At 41.4% G+C, this 10,543-nt stretch overlaps 1 long non-coding RNA gene across 2 annotated transcripts in view; it reads right to left on the bottom strand.

Annotated features, from left to right (window-relative positions):
* The window catches only part of LOC102139033 (uncharacterized), a 270,410-nt gene that overhangs the window by 205,508 nt on the left and 54,359 nt on the right, over positions 1 to 10,543 (bottom strand). The gene's annotated exons all lie outside the window — the stretch shown is intronic.

Here is a 10,543-nt window from a genome sequence, read left to right as displayed (position 1 = left end):
AAATTGGATGTTATTCCCATCCTTCAAATCTTTTTTTTTGGGGGGGGGCGGAGGCAGAGTCTCATTCTGTTGCCCAGGTTGGCTTGCAGTGGCATGCGATCTCGGCTCACTGCAACCTCCACCTCCTGGGTTCAAGCGATTCTCCTGCTTCAGCCTCCCAAGTAGCTGGGATTATAGGCACATGCCACCATCCCTGCCTAATTTTTGTATTTTTAGTAGAGATGGGGTTTCACCATATTGGCCAGACTGGTCTTGAACTCCTGACCTCCAGTGATCCACTGGTCTGAGTCTCCCAGTGCTAGGATTGCAGGTGTGAGCCACCGCACCCAGCCCAAATCCTTTACTTATCCCAGATCAGGAATTTCTCACTGGCCACCTACTTCTGCAGGCTGCAGCCTCCTATCACCTCTCTCCCAACATCTCTTGTCTTTAAACCTCACTCCTTCTCACTTCCCCAGAAACTCATTTTCCTGATGTCCTTCAGCTCAGGTCCTCCCTTTCCACACACAGAAACCCACTGTGTTTCTCTGGGTGAAGCACTCTCTGTGCAGGGTTTAACCTTAATTAGCAGAACACGGAGCTGGAAAGGGCTTTGCCATTTCAGCCTTCTCTTTCTTCCTCCTCCTGCACACTCCCAATACCCAAGCATGTCTTTCTCTATAGGGAGATGAACAATTGAAATTTACTTTCTTACCGATAAAAATTATCCCTCCCACACATACCCTAAAAGCAGATCAGTATCCCAAAATTCAGAACTATCCTGCAGCCTTAGGAAGCCATTCCTAGAATAGTTCAAATGAGAGGAGAATCCACAATCCAGGCAAAATATAAAGTGTATGTGAACAAGAGTTCAAAGACCCTTTTAAAACATAAGGAAATATATATATACACACATATATATATATACACACACACACACACATATATATATATACACACACACACACACACACACACATGATGCTGGAATGAAAAGGAAGTTATGTCATTAAATTCAAGTTCTTCCTTTTGTAGAAGACAAAACAGAGATTAAATGATTTCCCTAAGGTTCACAGTAAGCAAAAGTGGTGATTAAACATTTTGTTGTTTGTTTAACTCTTTGTATTTTGATTTTGGACAGCAGGAGGCAGTATCTATCTTGCAGCTAAAGTGGATGTCTATTGTTTTAACCTGCGCATCACCCTACTTTTGGAGACAAGAAACTACCTTTTCCCTTTGTGTACAATCTTCATGAGATGTCACATAGGTTGCTACAAGCTGCCTGGGCTGAGAGAAGAGTACAGGACCCAAGCTTGGCCTATCAGACACCGTCTCCCAAAAACACTGGAGGGATTATAGGTGGATTCAAACTGGCCATGGGGCTCTGGAGACACTGCCTATTGAATCCTGCACCCAGACAGATTGCCCGAGGTTGCCCTGGGCCCTGTCCTTCTCATAGCTTAGGTGTAGGGCTTCTCTTCCAGATTTGTAACTGACTGCACTGCCTTCCAATACATTTTGTCTATTGCTTAAGTTATCCATAGTTAGTTCATGTCTGTGGTTTGCAATCCCTGGCACAGTAGCTTAGTTGTCTTTCCTAGGGTATATGCACATACGGGCTCCGTTCTGTATTTTACCACATACTTCAATCTTAACAATGAAGTAAGCTCTAACAGAGCAGAGAAGTAAATAAAATGTTCTTTTTCTGATCAAATAGCATAAAACTAACTGGTAAACAGAAATTTTTCCTAGCAAATAAGGACCCATTTTTTTAAATTGTGGTAAAATACATTTAACATAAAATTTACCATCTCAACCATTAAGTGTACAGTTCAGTAATGTTAAGTGTATTCACACTGTTGCACAAGAGAAAAAGTCCTTAACCTCAGCACTATTGGCATTTTTGACTACATAATTCTTTGTTGTGTCCTATGTATTAAGAATATTAGGCCAGGCACAGTGGCTCATGCCTATAATCCCAGCACAGTGGGAGGCTAAGGCGAGCAAATTGTGTGAGCCCAGATATTAAAGACCAGCCTGGGCAACATAGAAAAACCCCATCTCTACAAAAAATTTCACAATTAGCCAGGCATGGTTGTACGTACCTGTGGTCCCAGCTACTTGGAAGGCTGAGGTGGCAGGATTGCTTGAGTCCAGGAGGTCAAGGCTGCAGTGAGGTATGACTGTACCACTGCACTCCAGGCTGGGCAACAGAGCAAGACCCTGTCTCAAAAGAGAAAAAAAAAAGAATGCTTGCAGTTACCCCTGGCCTCTATGCACTGATGCCAGTAGAATATCCTCAGTTCTCTCAACCAAAAAAGTCTTCAGACCGTACCAAATATCCTCCAAGAGGAAAAATAGTCCCCAGTTGAGAACCACTGAGCTAAAGAGAATAAACTATTTCATTGTATTATACTTAGCAACCCTTCTACCATTTTCACCCAGGACACCATCATACTCTAATTCTGTACCATCCCATGAGAAAGAAAAACCAGTAAGAGATTAAGGTGACATTGCCTGTTTTTGACACTTATTTGAGGAAAAGATTGTCATATTTTAAGAAATAAACACCTAGGCCGGGCGCGGTGGCTCAAGCCTGTAATCCCAGCACTTTGGGAGGCCGAGATGGGCGGATCACGAGGTCAGGAGATCGAGACCATCCTGGCTAACACAGTGAAACCCCGTCTCTACTAAAAATACAAAAAACTAGCCGGGCGTGGTGGCGGGTGCCTGTAGTCCCAGCTACTCGGGAGGCTGAGGCCGGAGAATGGCATAAACCCGGGAGGCGGAGCTTGCAGTGAGCTGAGATCTGGCCACTGCACTCCAGCCTGGGCGGCAGAGCGAGACTCCGTCTCAAAAAAAAAAAAAAAAAAAGAAATAAACACCTGAATTCTGGTTGGGCACGTAGCTCATGCCTGTAATCACAACACTTTGGGAGGCCGAGGCAGGCAGATCATTTGAGATCAGGAGTTCAAGACCAGCCTGGCCAACATAGCAAAACCCCCTCTCTACTAAAAATACAAAAATTAGCCAGGTGTGATGGCAGGCACCTGTAATCTCAGCTACTTGGGAGACTAAGGCATGAGGATCACTTGAGCCCAGGAGGCAGAGGTTGCAGTGAGCTGAGATCATGCCACCGCACTCCAGCCTAGGTGATAGAGTGACACCCCGTCTCAAAAAAAAAAAAAAAATCTGTATTCTAAAGCCAGGGTACTATGTATTGATAGAAGTCCATAAGACTTGGGTGTATTTTATAAATTACTTGTTATTTTTCTGGTTTTAAAGTCAATAAACTCCAGTTTAAGAAAAAGGTCTTAGATGAATTTGTCTTCCCTCCTTTCAAAGATTCCATGTAAGCAGTAGTGAAGGAATAAAACAGAACAGGAGGAGGTCTGCAATGGACAAGGGATTTCAATCAATTTCTGTAAGATCTAATACAGCTGATACACAAAACATATCAGCCTCAGCCTAGGATGTACAAAGAGGCCTACAGTGAAAATGGGAGTTCAATTGTCTAACTCCTGAGAGGCTTTGAAATCTCAGTTAGAAGGTTTAATGAAGGCAGGGTGAAAAATGATATCAGGGGATTAACTGTGTATGTGTACATGCGTATAAGACAATTAACTTCATTTCATCCCTTTAACAAAAAAAGGCAGAGAGCCAGATGTTCACGTCCAGGCAAAATAGCAAAGGGTTCTTTGCTAAATAAGTTTTTTAAAAAAATTTGAGAGAGAACAGGACATTTAAATTGGGCTCTGTGCCTCTGAACAAAATATCCATATTTTGGCTTTGAGGCTGGGAATAGGGAAGCCCCCATCCATCTGCTCATCCTAACTTAAATGTACCAGTGAACAAGAACATCCATGGACACCAAGCCCCTAGTCAGCTTTCTTATTGCATTGTTCTGTGGTAGACAGGTGTAGGCAAATCTACCCACAAAGGCTGAGGAACTTGTGGGGCTGAAGAAAGAGACTGACAAATCCAGTTTCTCAGAAAGAAACATTCAACAGTGACTTACGAACAGAAGCCTTATCTTGGGCAGCCATAAGATGAGAGGGTAGCTTCCTGCACCATTACCCGCAGAACCAGTAGTCACGTGCCATAGGGAAAGGGTATACATACTTCAGAAGGGATAGGTAGGAAAATTGTAGCACAGTAACATCAAGGTTGTTTTGACTGGAAATTTATGGTTAAGTACCTACTCTTACACAAGGAATAATAAATAAGCTGGAAATCTTGGAGGCCTTCCCAGAACTGGGATTAATGAGAAATTAACATGGTGGATTAACATCCAAGATGGAATTGCTTTAGTCTCCACACCTCTTATTAAAATGAAATGGGGAACAAAATAATAGCTTGTTGAAAAAAAAGGTGATACCAAAAAAAGTCATCCCAGAAAAAACAGAAATAATTTACAGAATAGAAGAGGTATGAGGAAAAAAAAAAAAAAATAGGACATTCTCACAGAAATTTGGGACGACATTACATACATGAAAAACAGTAACCAGCCAGGTGCAGTGGCTCATGCCTACAATCTCAGCACTTTGGGAGGCCAAGGTGGGCGGATGGCTTGAAGTCAGGAGTTCAAGACCAGCCTGGCCAACATGGTGAAACCCCATCTCTACTAAAAATACAAAAATTAGCCGGGTGTGGTGGCAGACGCCTGTAGTCCCAGCTACTCGGGAGGCTGAGGCAAGAGAATCACTTGGACCCGGGAGGCGGAGGTTGCAGTGAGCTGAGATCATGTCACTGCACTCCAGCCTGGGAGACAGAGTGAGACTCTATCTCAAAAACAAAACAAACAACAACAACAACAACAAACAGTAATACCAAGATTGCATTAAAAAGTATCAGAGAATAAGCTGAAACTCTTCAAAATAGAATTTATGATTGTCAAGAAAGAAGTATAATATTAAAAAGTTGGAAGATAAGGAAAGCCACTCAGAATGAAGAGCTGAAAGACAAAAAAATAGAAAATAGCACAGAAAAAAGAAGAAGAAAAGATCAATTCAGGAGGTCCAACGCCCAACTCTGTTGGCTTTGAAATACGTCAACTTGACTAAGCTAAACTTTATTTTCCAGAATTCCTATCTCTCTGTTTCTTGTTAGGGCTGGCCACAAGAAAAATCTACATGGAATTTGGACCATGAAAGTAAAGTAATACTTGCTCTACCAAGGTTGATACGAGTCTGGTGCTGTGCAGCTCATGCACAGTTTCGTGGTTCTGCCCATTCACATTGTGAGCACAAAACACTGCAGGCCCAGGGCTCCAGCTCCCACATTCTCTCTTCCTTCAACTTCTCCAACTCCTGAGCTAGGTCTGAGTGTTACTCCATACAATAATACTAGTATCTACCACGGGGCACCCACGGAAGCAAGGTTGGAGACTTAGCAACAGGGAGAAGCCATCACAAGTACCTGTGATAGAAGGAGAGAGGTTCCAGCTTCTTACTCACTTCACAAGTCCCAGGTGTCCTGCTCTCCCCACTTTACTTCTATCATTTAACCCCTAACACCTGTCCTGTAACTTCAAGCTCAGCACCAGATGCAGAAGAAACAGCCAAATCAAGATCATTTTACCAGCTCCCACAATGGTATGAGGATAAATTCCTATAATAAGTCCCTTATTTTACATCATTCTTAGTGATTCTGCTCCTCTCATTGAACCTTGTCTGCTACAACAGCCAATAAGATTTCCAGAAATGAAGAATAGACAAAATAAAGAAAAGAAAATTATCAAAGAAATAATTGGACATTTTCCAGTCTTGAGAAGGGGGAATGGTTTGGAGAAAAACAAGTCTTCAAATGAAAGAGCCAACATCATGTTAAAATGTTAGAACATTTAGAATAAAGAGATTTAACCATGCCCCAAGATTTTTTTTTTAAAAAAGGACTCCAACAAAATAAAATTAAACTGACATCGGATTTCTCATCAGCAAAAATGATTCTAAGCTAGAGTGAAGTAAGGTCTTGAAAACCCTGAGGATGAGTTATCTCTATCCTAGAATTCTATACCCAGGCAAACTATCTACCCAGTGTGGTTGTGGGCGGAATTGTGTCCCCCAAAAAGACAAGTTGAAGTCCTTATCTCTTGTACCTGTGAAAATGGGACCTAATTTAGAAATGGGGTGTTTGCAGAGGTAATCAAGTTAAAATCAGGCCATATTGAAGTGGAGTGGGCCCTAAATCCAATGACCCTTGTCCTAAGAAAGCCATGTAAAGACAGAAGAACACAGATACACACAAGGAAAACACCAGGCAGTAACAGAGGCAGAAGCTGGAGCAATGCAACTACAAGCCAAAGAATGCCAAGGACTGCTGGCAACCACCCAAAGCTAGGAGATGGACTTGGAACAGATTCTCCCTCGGATACCAACTTGGCTGACACCTTACTTTTGACCTTCTTGCTTTCAGAACTGTGACACTTATTTTAAGCCATACAATTTATGGTACTTTTTTATGTCAGCCCTAGAAAACTGATCAAGGTGTGAAGCCAACATAAACTCAATCTTGTACGATAAGAGTTCAGAAAGTCCATCTCTCGTGTCCATTTTCTGAGATAGCTAATTTAAAATATATTGCAAACACAAAGGATGAAATCCAAGACAGAAGATGTGAGATATGGAAATGATGGAAAAGGAATCTCTGAATGATAGCTGTGCTCCGGGCTAGAAAGTAACCAGTCCAAATTACGACAGTAAGTCAATGGACCTAAAAAAAAAAAAAAAAAAAGATGGTTTTTAAGAAAAGATGAAATAGCTGCTAAACAACATATGAAATGAGAAGTAAAAATCTGTAAAATATATAGGATGTGGTGAAGGGACATAAACTTCATCTCCCAGTGGAGAAAAATGAGATATTCAAGGGAAAATGGGGAATTATAATAAAAATCATGATCCAATTATAAGGCAACAAACTCAAATGTGACAGGAGTAATTCTCAAAGAGTAGTCAGAGTAATTACTCCAAGAGGAATCAGAGAAGTGGGAGAAAGGAGAGCGCATTTGAAATGAAGGGAAAATTCTTCTGTGAGAGGCAGGGGGTCGTGTCGGAACCAGAGAGACGAAATGTGGTTGTAGCTCACTGCTTAGCTCTGAGCTGAATAATGTTGACATGGTGATTTATTTAAATGCTCTTAATTGGTTGTTCGATATTCAAAATCAACACACGGATAAAGCTCAGGCAATTTAATGATGGATACAGAATGAAAAAGTCATATCAAGCATGACAATGTAGCAATATGGGAAGTTGGGAGGTGAAGGGAAGGGAGAGATGCGGAGAATGTCAGAGGCTTTGAGAGCCTCCTATTACAGGGTGGGGAACTGAGAGGTGCTCCTGAAACTGATGGAACAAGAAGCAAAGATTTACATCAATCATGTAAAGTTACAAGCAAAACCAATAATGATACAACTCTCAAAATTGGGAGAGAATGGAAGGACAGCAGAGAGTAGTACAAGTGAGCAAATGCTCTGAATAGAGAACACCTAAAACCGATAAAGAAATAATGACATAGGCCAGGTGTGGTGGCCGACGACTGCAATCCCAAAGCTTTGGGAGGCCAAAGTGGGAGAATCACTTGAGCTGGGGACTCACTTTCAAGTTGTCAGTCCCCTTCTCTGACAGTCTTCCTTCTCTAATAAGTACCCCTGACCTATTGCAGGCCTTCATGCCAACTGTGTACTATCCCAACTGCTGTCACAGCTATCTGGAGCAGGGGCAGACACCTGACCCAAGCAGAACCAACATGGCAACCTGGTGAAATTGCATCTCTACATAAAATTTAAAAAATTACAGCCAGGCGTGGTGGCTCACACCTGTAATCCTAGCACTTTGGGAGGCCAAGGCGGGCAGATCACTTGAGGTCAGGAGTTCAAGACCACCCTGGCCCACACGGCAAAACCCCTTCTCTACTAAAAATACAAAAATTGGGGCCGGGTGCTGTGGCTCACGCCTGTAATCTCAGCACTTTGGGAAGCCAAGGCAGGCAGATCATGAGGTCAGGAGTTTGAGAGCAGCCTGGCTAATATGATGAAACCCTGTCTCTACTAAAAATACAAAAAAAAATTGTCAGGCGTAGTGGCAGGCGTCTGTAATTCCAGCTACTCGGGAGGCTGAGGCAGGAGAATCGCTTGAATCCAGGAAACGGAAGTTGCAGTGAGCCAAGACTGTGCCACTACACTCTGGCCTAGGCAACAGAGCAAGACTCTGTCTCAAAAAAAAATACAAAAATTAGCTGGTCATGGTGGCAGGTGTCTGTAATCCCACCTACTCAGTAGGCCAAGGCAGGACAATCACTTGAACCTGGGAGTTGAAGGTTGCAGTGAGCCAAGATTGCACCACTGCACTCCAGCCTGGGCTACAGAGCAAGAACCTGTCTCAAAAACCAAACAAACAAACTAGCTAGATAGATAGATAAATAGACGATAGATAGATAGATAGATAGATAGATAGATAGATAGATAGATAGATAGATAGATAGATAATTAGCCTGGCATGGTGGCATGCACTGTAGTCCCATCTACTTGGGTGGCTGAGGTGGGAGGATCACCTGAGCCCAGGCCGTCAAGGAGGCCACAGTGAGCCGTCATCCCACCAGAGCACTCTAGCCTGGGTGACAGGATGAGATCCTGTCTTAAAAAAAAGAAAAAGAAAGAAAAGAAATAGTGATGTAAGCATATTATTCAATAATATGGAGCTAACTATTTTTAGACAACTAAAAAAAAAAGAAAATATATTACTTCTGGTCGGGGGAAGGAAAAAAAAGAAGTTGCTTTTCCTACTGGGAACACTTTTCCCTCTGGGTTTTATTTTCTAATTTATATAAAAGTATTGTTTTTATTAAAAATTAAATAAATGCAATGTATGTCCACAGGGAAAATTTTTGAAAATAAAAATGCATATAAAGAGGAAAAATAAAATAATTTAAAATCAAACAGAAATAATTACTGTTGACATTTTGAGATATTTTATTTATAAAAAATGTGAGGAAATAGAAAGAGGAAGGCAAGAGTGTTGCTCATATGATATAATTACAGGTGTGCTAACGAGAGACTTTGATATTCAATGCTTCCTCCACTTCTAAGCAAATGCCTGAAAATTTCTTCCACAGTTGCAAACACATTTTCAGGAAAGAAAAAAAAAAAAAAGGAAAGAAGTAATGTATAAACACAAATTTATACCAAGAAGAAAATAACTGATACTGATCCTCTCCTGAGGCCACAAGAATGGGATGAAATGATGATTCTCTGAATGAGGAAGAAAAGACAGAAAGATCTCACATGGAAAAGACCAAGACAAATATCTAATTTATGCATTTTCTCAAGGCTGAATTTAAAATGATACTTTGGGGATGCTAAAATTATAAAGTAGTCTTTCTGGATTGCTGTTTCAGGAGACTAAATCAACTTTGATGTGCCAGGAGATTAAATCTTTTCTGATTTCCATATATTTCTCCTTTTATCATTGCCTAGCTAAACTGTCCTCACTCTCTCAAAACCCACTTTTATCCTGTGGTTAATCTGTGAATCTAGGATGCTGGAGAACTGGATGAATTTCCACAATTATTCAGCACGTTGCCAATTTCACAGATTGTAAAACACACATTTGTACATATTTACACTGCTAAAATAAGATGGCATCTTACAATAGCTGCTGGCAGTTCTCCTGAAGAGGATTTGGGTTTGTTTACGCCAAACATATGGGGCCCTATCAATGTGAGATCACTTGATATTAAATCATTTGCTTGAGATTGTTTAGGCCACACTGTTTGCATGAATTCAGTCAGCAAACCTGTAGGAGTGCCTGCTTAACATTCATACATTGAGGCAGTATGGTGTTTTTTCCTCCAGTACTACAACTTAAATAGTCATGTGTCCTTGCTGGGTTTATTTTTGTTGTTGTTGTCGTTGTTTTTAAACACAGTCTTCCTCTGTTGCCCAGACTGGACTGCAGTGGTGTGATCTCGACTCAGGGCAACCTCCGCCTCCCGGGCTCAAGCAATTCTCCTGTCTTGGCCTCCTGAGTAGCTAGGATTACAGGCATGCACCACCATGCCCGGCTGATTTTTGTATTTTTAGTAGAGATGGGGCTTTGCCATGTTGGCCAGGCTGGGCCTTGCTGTATTTAGTAGAGATGGGGTTTTGCCATGTTGGCCAGGCTGGACCTTGCTGTATTTTTGGTGTGGCAGATTTATTTCTCATTTATCTTTGTACCACAAGATCAGTCATTGGTGCCTGAGCTCCATCTCAGTGTTTCCTGTTAGACTCTACTTCTTTAACATCTCTTCTTTTTTAACGGTACACAAAGAAATGGTTCATCCTACAGTAGATGACATTTTATTTCTCAGAAATGTGCTAATTGGAATACCAAGTTTAGATGAAATACATGAAAAGACACCAAAGTTTATATAATAATCTTTTCTTATTTTAAATGCCAATTCTCCAGAACTGTTGGGTGCCTGTCAGTCTTTTAAGAACAAACATAAATAACTCACTTTCAAGTCATCAGCCCCCTTCTCTGACAGTCTTTCTTCTCTGATGAGTATCCTGACCTATAGCAGGCCTTCA

Source organism: Macaca fascicularis, chromosome 14 (genome assembly GCF_037993035.2).
Source record: "Macaca fascicularis isolate 582-1 chromosome 14, T2T-MFA8v1.1".
Lineage (NCBI taxonomy): Eukaryota > Metazoa > Chordata > Mammalia > Primates > Cercopithecidae > Macaca > Macaca fascicularis.
This window is presented reverse-complemented; position numbering and strand designations above follow the sequence as displayed.